This window comes from Notechis scutatus, chromosome Z, assembly GCF_049901735.1.
Source record: "Notechis scutatus isolate UNSWTSFEM ecotype Mainland chromosome Z, rNotScu1.2, whole genome shotgun sequence".
Lineage (NCBI taxonomy): Eukaryota > Metazoa > Chordata > Lepidosauria > Squamata > Elapidae > Notechis > Notechis scutatus.
Genome location: NC_142025.1, coordinates 21,442,389 through 21,454,693, shown reverse-complemented (window position 1 = coordinate 21,454,693; position 12,305 = coordinate 21,442,389). Strand labels below are relative to the sequence as shown.

General features: G+C 37.6%; 2 long non-coding RNA genes across 2 annotated transcripts in view; one reads left to right on the top strand and one right to left on the bottom strand.

The window, feature by feature from the left end:
* The window catches only part of LOC148128784 (uncharacterized), a 26,373-nt gene extending 16,434 nt beyond the window's left edge, over positions 1 to 9,939 (top strand). The window contains exon 2 of the long non-coding RNA XR_015746075.1: positions 9,824 to 9,939. This is a non-coding gene — a long non-coding RNA (uncharacterized LOC148128784). The remainder of the gene's footprint in view (positions 1 to 9,823) is intronic.
* LOC148128783 (uncharacterized) overlaps positions 1 to 12,305 on the bottom strand; it is a 13,368-nt gene extending 1,063 nt beyond the window's left edge. The window contains exons 1-2 of the long non-coding RNA XR_015746074.1: positions 11,560 to 12,305; positions 8,033 to 8,182 (exon numbers count right to left, since the gene is read on the bottom strand). This is a non-coding gene — a long non-coding RNA (uncharacterized LOC148128783). The remainder of the gene's footprint in view (positions 1 to 8,032; positions 8,183 to 11,559) is intronic.

Sequence of the window (12,305 nt, the reverse complement as noted above, 5' to 3'; positions counted from 1 at the left end):
AAAGAACAAGATTTTGGAGAAACACAATAAAAAAGACATTAGTTAGCAAATGTCAATGTATACATATAAAGAGCACCAACAGTTTGGTATAATGATTAAAATGGTGCACTAAAAACCAGAAGGCTGTAAACCAATCAGCCTCACCAGTCAACCTACGACATGGGTTTGCTATTGTGAAGAAAATAAGAGGAAGGAGCATTAGTTATACTTTCTGCCTTGAGTTATACATTAAAATGGGACAAAAATATTTTACATAAAAATAATTTATTAATATTGCAGTAGGCTTTAGATGCCTACTATTAGTATACCCTGTGTATAGCAAGTTTGATTTTCCGTTATCCAAAAAGCTGTCAGTATTCACAGTATACTTGTTAGAAGTTGATCTAAAATGACACACCAATCCATTTACTGTTTAGTATTCAAATTGAGGTGGCATGGTGGCCTAGTGGTTAAGATGCTGGACTGGAAAGTCAGCAGTTTGAGACCCAAGCACCACGTGATAGGGTGAGCTCCCGTTCTTGCCCCAGTTCCTGCTGTTTGAAAGCATGTGAAAGCAAGTAGATAAATAGGTACCACTTTGGTGGGAAGGTAACAGGGTTCCATGCACTTTGGCATATAATCATGCCAGTCACATGACCACAGAAGTGCCTTCAGACAACGTTGGCTCCCTTGGCTAGGAAATGGAGATGAGCACTGCCCCCTAGAGTCATATACGACTAGACAGGAAAAGTTTACCTTACAATCTTTGACTTTCTTCAGACTTAAAATTATATCTACACCTTGAGTGAAACTCCCTACAAAAAGAAATACTGTACTTCTAAAATTTATCAAAGTGATGAGAAAATTAAGTTAACTGAGAATAAAGCTTAAAGTTTCAAAACACATCAGAGAACTAGCCTTTTATGGAAATCAAGTAGCATTTTAATTTGTAGAGAATTACTAAAACGTGCTCGCAGTGGCCTATGCAGGAAACCACAAGTAATGTCAAACTTGGGGAGGGGGCATCATCATACAGATGGCACTGTCACACATTTGTATCACTCTATCTGGTGAAAGAACATAAATTATAATGTTTGTGTGATTAATTCATGTACTTTTTTTCATCTGCCTCCTAGTGTTCTCACTGTGTGGATAAGCATGTGTACTCAGAATAGAAAGGAAAGGCATCAGGAGCAGTTCAAAATGACAGATGGTTTGGTAACTTTTTTCAGTGAGTGCAAAATTTAAAAAAAAAACTAACTATGCTACTGAGAAACTAGAAAAAGGTTAATTAACCCAACATTGGTCTTTTAATGACAAAAATATTAAATTGTGAATTAATATAAGTTCTATCCTTCTGTCTTGTGCAGTCTCAAAGCGGAATATAAAACCCTTATTTCAACTTCCAAGCTATGCAGAATTTTTTGTGATGTCTGAATCTAGTTCTGTTTAGTTTACAAGTCAATGCCTGGTATATTGTTCCTAGAATCCCAAACAAAAGAAGCTTTGATTTGCAAGATGCTGCCATTCAAACCAGATCACAATGCCAGAAATGCCACTCAAGTTGCAGTAAATAGGTTATCATTATAGATAACGGAATAACAGGCAGGGGTGGGATTCAAATTTCTTAACAACCGGTTCTGTGGGCCTGGCCTAATTTGTGGGTGTGGCTTGGTGGTCATGTGACTGGGTGGATGTGGCTCGCTGACCGGGGGCTGACTTGGTCATGTGACTGGGTGGGTGTGGCTTGTACATATTGTAAATATTGTGTGTGTGTGTGTATGTGTGTGTGTGTGTGTGTGTGTGTATATATATATATACATATACATATACACATACACATACACATACACATACACACATATATACATATATAGATTTTTTTGTTTGTGAGTGCAGGCTTCCAAACAAACAAACAAAAAAATCTCCACACCACAAGCCAGGCAAACACCTGGGCACAAACAGATCCCCCCTGATACCTCCAGCTCAAACACATCCCAACCAGGCACCCAGATGAAACCCAGCTTCCTAACTAATGATAGCCGTCCATTTACCCGGAGCCAAGCTGCACTAAAGGCCTCCAATAAAGTAACACAATGCTGCCAGCCAATCAAGATACAAAAAGAGCCAAAAAACAGACAGAAGATATTAGAGACACCAATCAAGCAGAACACAGCAAACTCCGAGACCAATAAACACAGACCAAGACTCCCAACCAATCAGGATGAAGAAAAAACCATTCTGGCACAGCAATAGGCTGCCCCAAATTTAAATCTGAAACCACTGTAAAAGTCTGACTCACAGACGGACACAATACAGAAGCCTGATGATGGCAGATGAGATTCTGCTGAAACGTTGCTACAACTTTAAAAGCACAACTATAATAACGTGGGAAAATACCCGAACAAAGCTGAAGGCCATACATGTAAGTACCCGCGAAAACTTAAGAAAACAAATATATATATATATATATATGTATGTATGTATGTATGTATGTATGTATGTATATATATATATATGCAACTTTTATCCAAAATAAGGCAAAGCAGATTGAGTTGCTTGCAGAATCATAGATTCACTCACAGATCTACCTTTCTGCAATCTGCTGCCTGAGTCTGCACTGAAAAATAGAAGCTTCAGTCCTAAGGAAGGTTCGGCTTTGCTCTCAGGCCACTTCTCCCCCACCCCTAAATTCCCTGAATACCACCCCTGACTGGGCCTCAGAGAAGCCTCCTGGGTGAAGGCAAAGCAGTACAACAGTGATTTAGATTAGCTAGAAAGCAGAAATCTGACGGGGGGCAGTCAGTGACACGATTTGCCAGTTCTCCGAACTGCATAGATTCATAACAACCGGTTCTATAGAAGTGGTCCGAACTGGTAGAATCCCACCCCTGATCACGGGGTTGAAAGGGATCTTGGAGATCTCACACCCTGCTCAAGCAGGAAACCCTATACCAAACTGCAAACTTTTTCCTACTATATTTTATTTATACTAAGGATAGTGGGCCATTCCAAGATTGTAAATATTATTTCAAGGGAAGGCCACCTCACCCAATATAGGTTAACCCTATTGGGGTAAAGTTTCCATTTGACAAGAACACTTCTGGATTTTCTGGATGAAATTTGTCCACTCACATTTAGTCCATTACTATATTTAATGAATATTCAAGAGTATCTATGACTTTTTTGAGTTAAACAGTAAGAAGCAGTAGGCTGAATACTGTTAGTATATTAATTACACAAGTACTCCTCAATTTGTGATTGGTTGTTTAACAGCTGTTCAAAGATATGGCAGATCTCCCCCCCAAGAGTTACTTACAATCTGATCCCAAAGTTCTGGCCACTGCATGCCCCCTTATCCATTCGCTTTTATAAACAAATGCAGCATCCTCCACCTATCTGCAGCATCTTCCACCTATTTTCCCACCCTCATGAGGTCCTTGAAAACATTTCCCTCCCTCATCAGCTCCCTGCTGGCATTAGGCCTGATTCACTCTCCACTAGGCCTCACATACTTCTCCTCACTTACCTGTTGAAGAAATGCTAAGTTTTCCATAGCACTGGAATAGGTTGCTTTGGCACAATTCCAGAATCATGCTGCATGGGGAAGGAACAAACTGCTCCTTTTTGCTGTGTTAACATGGCTTGCGTAGAGCTATAGAAGCTTTTCATGGCTTTCAGAAGCCTGCTGCAGCATGGAAAAACAAAAAGTTGTGGTATGATGCTAATGCTGTTTTTTTACTGCAACAGAGGGAGTTGAAAGTCAGTGTTTCTTCTCCCCCCGTCAATTTCTCACTTTTTTCTCCTCTCCCCACTGTGTCTTCCTATTTACTTTGTATTTTGTATTTTATCTTACAAGCTAATAAAAATGTTAAACTTTAGAAGTTTGCTGCAGCATTGTGCAACCTTGCTAAGGCAGCAAAATGGACAGTTTGTGTTGCAGCTGCTATTTTGCCTCTGCCTGCAAGCAAGTGGGGCAAAATGGCAGTTGCTTCCAAGTTGCTGCCGGACAACCACGGACAAATTGCTCTATTTTGCTGCCTTAATTCAGATGTGCAAGTCTGCAGACATTTTCTGTAGTGTTCAGAAGCTCTCTACAGCACAGTGCAACCTCATTAAGGTAGCAAAATGAATTAGTTGTCCCAGGGCTGCATGGGATAATTCTGGAAGTAGGGGTGCAATTTAGCCAGTGGAAGCATAACAGTTGCTTCTGAATTTTCCCCACTGAGCGACAAAGCGAGCTGTTACTTTGCTAGCCAAGTCAGCACAGCCTTTTAAGGCCCAGAGTAGAATGGGTCTCTCGGCCGCACAAAATTATTCTGGAAGCAGCCACCATTTTTCCAACAATCGAATTGCATTCTGGTAGCAGTAGATATTGCTGCCATTTCTGGAATTGTGCCACATGGCCACATGCTGAAGCGAGCCACTCTAGCACTCTGGAAGGCCTTGGAGCTTTTCGAAAGGTATTCCAGGAGGAGGGTATTTGGTCTGATGGAAATCAGGCCTAAGGCTTGGGGGGATCGAGTGGGAAAGGCCTATGGGAATCTGGGGGAAGGGACAGGAAGCAGAGCACAGGGCGTCTTGAGGGGGAAGCCTAGGGATGACTGGTGGAAGCGGGCCTGGGCCTGGACCAGGTCTCCAAGAGCCTTCCCTGCCCCGAGACACTCCATGCTCCACTTAATGACTTGCATGTTCTTTTAACGATTCACTGAAGAGAGCAGGGATGGGAGAACCATTAAGTGAGACATTTCATTTAACAGCGATCACGACATGCACCCATAATGGGCAGACTTCATTACAATCGTATCTTGAGAATTACCTGTATGACATTCCAAAACATTAGATCACCTCATATAGATGTTGCCGATTGCTGGAGATAAGATGAATCCCTGTGGGATAGGGTTGCTATATAATTCAACCTGGATGCTATATAATAGTTCAACACTACCTTTATACAGTAGCTCCCACAATAGCATCTTCTGAATACAGCCCAATAGAAAGAACCAATTCCATTATAAAATTGCACCATAAATCCCCCAAAATACTATTACTGATGGTACTGAATTTTACTAAAGAAGTCTAGGAAAATTTACAGCTAGTCTTTCATGAAACGCCAAAGTCCATTATTTTTTTCATATATGATAGCCACTAAATCCCTGATTTAAATCATTTCAGATATATTTCAGTTATATCTAAAACTATGAAACTGTCACTTTTTTGATTATCTTTTCCAAAAATAGGTAAAACTGGCCTATAATTGTTAGCTGTCCTGAATCAAGGAAGAAATTTTTAAGCGAAATCTTCTTGTCTCCTGTGGAGGTCAAAGAAAAAATTAGCCCCTAGTTTTTCCACATAACTTGTCCACATCATCGAGGCCAACAGGCTGAGAAGAAATCAAAGCAACAGGACAAGTGGTGGTTGAAGTTATGTTTCTGTATTCTGTCCTAATACTGGAGTCCACGTTAAGGGAAATATAATTAATTTTGCCCACATAAGATTGTTCTATTTCCTATTCTCAAATATTTGGATGGATGTTTCAAATATAGTACATTAAAATTATACTGCATTGTTCTATGTTGATGGACTGAAGCAGTAAAGATAGTCATTGTTTAGCAACTGCATTATAGAATAACTGAAAGTGTTGAAAAAATAGCTTGCAAACAATCCTCACATTAACAAACTCCGCAGGCCTGTAAAGGCAAGCTGAAGTAAAATAAGCACAACTGCAGTTTAACTTAATAACCATTTCACTTAATAAATAAGTTGCCATGGTCACTAAACGAAATCTACTTGTAATTATTTTCACTGTCCCTACTGTGGCACAATAAGACTTCAAGACTCTCCAAAACAAGAGGTTGAGTTAGAGGGTCATGAATTAAGATTTGGACGGCACACTTATTTGAGAAATTGTAAAGTTAAAGTAAACATTGATTTCAACAATCATTTTCTTATATGAGCCATCCTGAAGGTCTGAAACAAATATGAACTAATGTTTCCTCTTTGGATGTCAATGTGGGAAGGCTCTTTTAGAAAAGACCGTCAGACTTATGATCAAGTAATACTTTTTAATATGGTGAACCTACCCTCAAATCCAAAGAGGAGCTGAAATTAAAAGGACTTGTCTGCCATTGGCTTACATATTTACAATTGAAAGAAAAATTTAAATTAGATTTTTAAAAGTTATGGATTTGATTGCATACAAAATGAATTGGAAACTCTACACATAGTCCTCGACTTGCCACAGTTCGTTTAGTGACCTTTCAAATTTACAACATAAGTTTTTTTAAAAGTGATTAATGATCGTTTTTCAACTTATGATGGTTGCAACATCCCCATGGTCACATGATCAAAATTCAGATGTTTGGCAACCGACTCATATTTATGACGATTGTAATATCTTGGGTTCACGTGATCACCTTCTGTGACCTGATGAGCAAAGTCAAGGAAGAATCCGGATTCACCTAACTATCGTGTTACTAACAACAGCTGCAGTGATTCACTTAACAACTGTAGTGAGAAAGGTCGTAAAATGAGGCAAAACTCACCTAAAAAAGGTTTCATTTAACATAAATATTGGGCTCTGCTGTGCTTGTAAGTTGATGAGTACTTGTATTTTATGGTAACAACGAACATATTATTGCTAAGGTTTATAAACTGTTATTGAAATTGAATTTGGAGAATGAACATGTATAATTCAACGGGAAAAGAATTTTGGACAAAATGTAATGCTTGAATGATAGGAAAGCATTTTAAATTCATTTTAAATTATAATTTAAAATAAAATTTTACCGCTGGTATGTAACAGTAGATAAATTGTCAAAAATGTATAAAGCTACTTCAAATGTGTTTTGGGAATGTAAATATAAAGGTAAAACCAGAGACTTTTCTTTTAGGCTTAATGGACAAAGATCTTGAAAAAAAAAGGTTGGGGCTTTGATTTTATATATTCTGACAAAAGCAAGAATGTTCTATGCACTAAAGTGGAACAATTCCTTAATTCTCACAATGGATGATTGGCTGCAAAAAGTTAGCAGAAATGGCTAAATTCACTACCTTAATTAAAGGAAAGGATACAACCAATTTTCTTTCTATTTGGAAATTGCTTTTGGATTTTGTGCTTGAAGTAGAAAAAATGACGCTTTGATTTTGGGTTTGCTGATTAGAAGGTTTGTTATAGAAATAGTATATATTATTTTGTAAAAGAAAACAGTTGAGGCTGTATGTTCTTACCTTATTGTACTGCGCTAACAAGAGTAGGAAGTCAATGCATTTTCTTTTCCCTTGTACCCTACACTTTTTCTTCTTCTTTTTTCTTCCCTTACTTTCCTATTATTTTTATTAGTACCCTATACTTTGATAAACTAATACAAAATTGTGAATCAGTTTACGCAAGGTTGAGTCTCCCCCCCCAAATTCCTATATATTCCACAGACCAGCCAAACAAAGACAGCATGTCACACAAATATTATGGGAAATTCCTTAAGCACATTAACAAAATTATCTGGTTCCATTAAAAACCATTTTAACGAGTACCTACCATTACAGGTTTTTATACCAACAATATAAAATTGACCTAGGAAACTGGGTAACCATGACAACAATCACACAGAAATCTACCATCTTTAGATTTATAGATAGATAGATAGATAGATAGATAGATAGATAGATAGATAGATAGATAGATAGATAGAGATAAAGTGTGTGTGTGTGTGTGTGTGTGTGTATGTATGTATATGTATATGTGTGTATGTGTATACACACACACACACACACACATATACTTGTACTAATACTGTGGCTCTCAGAGAGGGCGCTCATCTTTATAGTGAACTTGCCCAGTCAGGAGTACCTAAGGACAAGAAATCCTGACTGCTCCTGACTGGGCAAGATCGCTATAAAGACCATCTTAGCTTGCTCAAAAAGAGACGTTATACAGCATCTCTACATCCAGATGGTATCAGAAAATAGCACCATCCATCCAAAATTGGCAAACTGTCAGATGTCACATCTGCTCAGAAACATGAAACCTGTCTGATTTTAATTCCTAATTTACCTATACCATGGAATAACCTGGAGAGAACAGCTACAAAAGACTAACTCCATCCCATCCCCATCATCTCACTCAGGTCTTCATGGTACATGCCACCTTCATGCTTCATTCAGAAATAAATCCAGGACACAAGTCGCTTTACCAGTAGTTGACCTGGGAACAAAGAATAGGGTTTTTAAGTTGGGGGGGCAACCTTATTATCATTTTGACTTTTTTCAAGTTGCAGCTTAAAAAAATAATTGAGACTTGATGAGACTTTAGAAATACAAACTCACTTGAATGATCTTTTAATACTCCCAAATTAGAAACAACCATGTTCAAGCTCTCTTCCTCTGTATTCCATTTCTCTATTAATAAGATTGCAATCCATTTATGAAAATGTACCTTACCAAATCCAGAGAGAGAACAAATTCTGAGTAAATACACATATGATGAAATTCTTTAGTTGTGTGTGTATTTAAGTATATACAATATATGTTTGAGTATATGTGTACGCAGATATAAATATCACACATACACTCACACACACACACACACACACACACAGAGCTACATTAGATTATATTATTGAAATGAAAAAGAATTAACACATAATTCCCCATATTGTAAGATACATTCAACACTGGAATAAAAGACCCCATAGCAAGGAAAGATTGAAGGCAAACAAGATCTAGGCAGAAGAAGGACATCATGACTTCAAAATCTAAGGGACTGATTTGGACAAAACTCAACAGTATTTTTTCATGTGGTTGTTGATAAAAATACAATCGCCAACTTGATCACTAATGTCCAATGACAGATATGGCACAAAAAGAAGACAGCAATTCCTAAAGACATTCATAAATCCTATATTTGAAGCAACAATCCCTACAAACGAAGGCAAAACTCCATGAATACAATTTGATTTTATTGTATCATTAATTTCTTAACAAATTCAACACTGATAATAGATATTATTTCAATAACACTATTATTTTGTTCAGTGCACTGCAATTCCTTTCTTAAAACTTATTCTCATCATATGCATCTTATTGCATATTATTATGGGATTGTGTTTGAAGACAAGAATCACATACGTAATAGTAAGCCATGAAGTTTAAAATTTATGGCAGTTATATTCATAAATAAAATATTGTTGATTCATAATGTTTTAAGAAGCTGCCACACTCTGAGCAACTAAATAATTATGACTATAAATTTGCATATTTGTATAACAATACTCAGAAGTACTTTTGTTCTATATATTTGATGCATATTGATATATGTGTAAGTACACTTCTTTAAATTGTGGACACATACCAGATTTTTTTTCAAAAAAAACAAAAACAAAACCCACATACCATATAAAAGACAAAGTCAATATTAGGAAATGTTAGACGGAGTCCTATTAATATTTTGCATTATAAACTTTTCAACTAAAGGTTAATAAGACAACGTAAAGGCATGAACAGTTTCTCATTTCAAATTGGTCGAAGCTAGTACAGTTATTTCTATTAGAAAACAAGTTATAATTAGCTTTAAAATATGTATTATAGTAAGTGTTATCTTTTTCAATATAAGTGGAAAAAATGATAATATTTCCTTTTGGATCTTTCAAATTTTATTTTCTGCACAAACAAATCTCTAAACTGAAATATGTTTTTTGCTACCTGTTCATATTCAACAAGTGACTCTAAGGTGTAAAGGCAACAAAACCATAGTATCCTATTTGTTGAAATGTATTATTATCATCAAAATAAAACCAGTTCAGGTATCATCCTGCCTAATTATCAACTCATTATTGTTCATCACTAGAACAACTGCATGGACTGAGAGGACCCTCGTTTTTCTTTCTCTAGCTGGAACTACTTATGATTCAGTATTCACTTCTAAAGGAGAAAACAAAACCAGAACCAGTTAGCATTAATGAATCAATGAAATAAAACAAAATTAAAACTTATTATTTCAAATTATGCATTGGGTCTCTACTTTATAATTACTCTATCATCAATAATAGAGTTGCTAAAGCTCATTCATTCAAAATGCATTCCAAAAGTATTTGTCATTTATATATCACCAAAACCGTATATTCAAATATAATGTAAAATTGTTAGAACTGTCTCCATAGATCACTTCAATTATTTTGGATGTCAATTATACATCATCTTCAGCTATGCCACAATTAACACTTACAGTATTCTAGTAAAAAAAAGTTATATTTCATTTCAAAGAGACTCATTTTTAACTGTAGGTTCAGAACCGCTAAAAGTGATTTCCTGAACCAAATATGGGATTTTTTTTTTTTAAAAAAAGGACTATTATTTTTATCAAATATATGGTCAGAAATAAGATTATAGATTAATTTTTTTCCTTATCCTGAACAAATATTCCAAATAAAGACTACACTGCAGGATACAGATCTAATGGAATTCCGTGGAAAGGTATAGAACTCAGTCAGTGCTGGAGAACAGCACAAGTCAGTAGAAATTATTATTGTTACCATAATAAACCACACAATATTTCAGGATAGAATATATTCATCCCTGTCCCCCAAATAGAATATATGGACTGACGTTCAGTTCCAAAAAGGACAAAAAAAAGCATTCCATTAATTTCCATTAAACGTGAAGTTGCCTTTTAAAAAACAGAAGCTAGTTCAATTAATTGTTATCACTTTACTTATTTTGTATGCCTCAACTGCAAGGGATTAATTATGGTTTACCATAGTAATGATAGATGGATTATTTAAGTAGTGCCTGGTCCACAACTTCTACTTAGTGGAAGAGTTATTGAGAAATAAAATCTCAATCAAGCAGTCCTTTTTTCCCTTTCATTTTCCTAATAATAATATTTTCAGACATAAATAACATGGGGCTGGAGGACTAAGAATCCATTACCCTGTTGCCAAAAAAAGAAAAGAAAAGCAAAAGAAAAGCAAAAAGCATTTGAAATGCAAAGCCTTAAATATAAACAATGACAGTTCCTGGTAATAATTTTCTATATAGCACTTACCCAGCCCAGGTATTATAGTAAAAGCAATTCTTTTAAGAATGAGCTTACAATACCATAACACCTTTTGGTTCTTTTACATTAAAGCACAAGGTAAACCAAGGACAAAACAGTAGAAGCTGTTTTAAAGCTACCTTTCTAAATTAACTCTATATTTAAAAAGTGTAAATTACATTTCTCAAGAAGACATTCACAATAAATAAGCTCCACAGGCTTCCCTAATACAAACAAATACACACAATTTATAAGCAAAGCTCAAAGCTTTACGTGTAGAAAATTAAACATTCATACACCATATGCTTTCACACACCGCATCCACAGAGACACCCGCACAATACTCTGGCATGCCGATCCAAAATGCACTCTTCCTAGCATTTCTAAGTAAAAGAGAGTCACTTTTGATACTTACGGCCGGCAAAGATCTAATGTTTTTATGTGCCACTGGGATGCAGGGTTGAATTGAAATCGTTGGCTTTCTAAGGACAAGCCTGCTTAATTTGCAAAGTGGCAATTCCACGGTTAAGCCCAAGAAAAATACACACCTTTTCCAATGTGAGATCCATGGACTAGTATCCCAGCAGCAGAGCCGGGATGGGTGGGAGAGCCCAGGGAAGCTGTTGGAGTAGGCTCTCGTGAAAAAAGAAGGGAAGGAAATATGTGTGTACTGTACACACACAGAGGCACCAGAGGGAGGGAAAAATAGAACAGTGTCATTCAAGGGCTTCACGAGAGAGAGAAAGGGGTGGGGGGAACCCGGAAAGACTGCACCGCCCCCTCTCTCCCTCCTATCAGATCAATGGGACAAAGAAAGCGGGGGGAGAGGCAGAGAAAGGAAAGTCTGGGGCTGCCTTTTCTAAAAGGGTTTTCCAGAGGGGGCAGGCGAAGGGCTGGAAGAAGCCAGAGCTCCCTCCCTTTATCAACAAGGGGAGGTCCCGCTATGGCATCCCAAACACCCCCCACCGCCCAAAGGAGTAAACGGGGAAAGAAGGGCGAGGAAAAAGTAGAGCCGATCTCTTGCCCCGGGCCTCTTGCGTCCTGTCAGGACCAGGAACCCATCCAGCCTCCAAAAGCGGGAGGAAAGGGGAGCGGAGCCGCGTCTCGGCTACAAACTCCCCCCTCCCCGCCGCCACCTCTTTTTCCGCCCCTTTTCCCTCCCCGCCTCATTCGAGGGTCGGGCGGCCGAGAGCAACACACGCCGCTCCAACGACTCCGGGACGGGAAGGCAGGAAGCAGGCAGGCCCACAGGGATGGGGCGGCCATTAAAGCCGCTCCAATCCGAGCCTTTCCC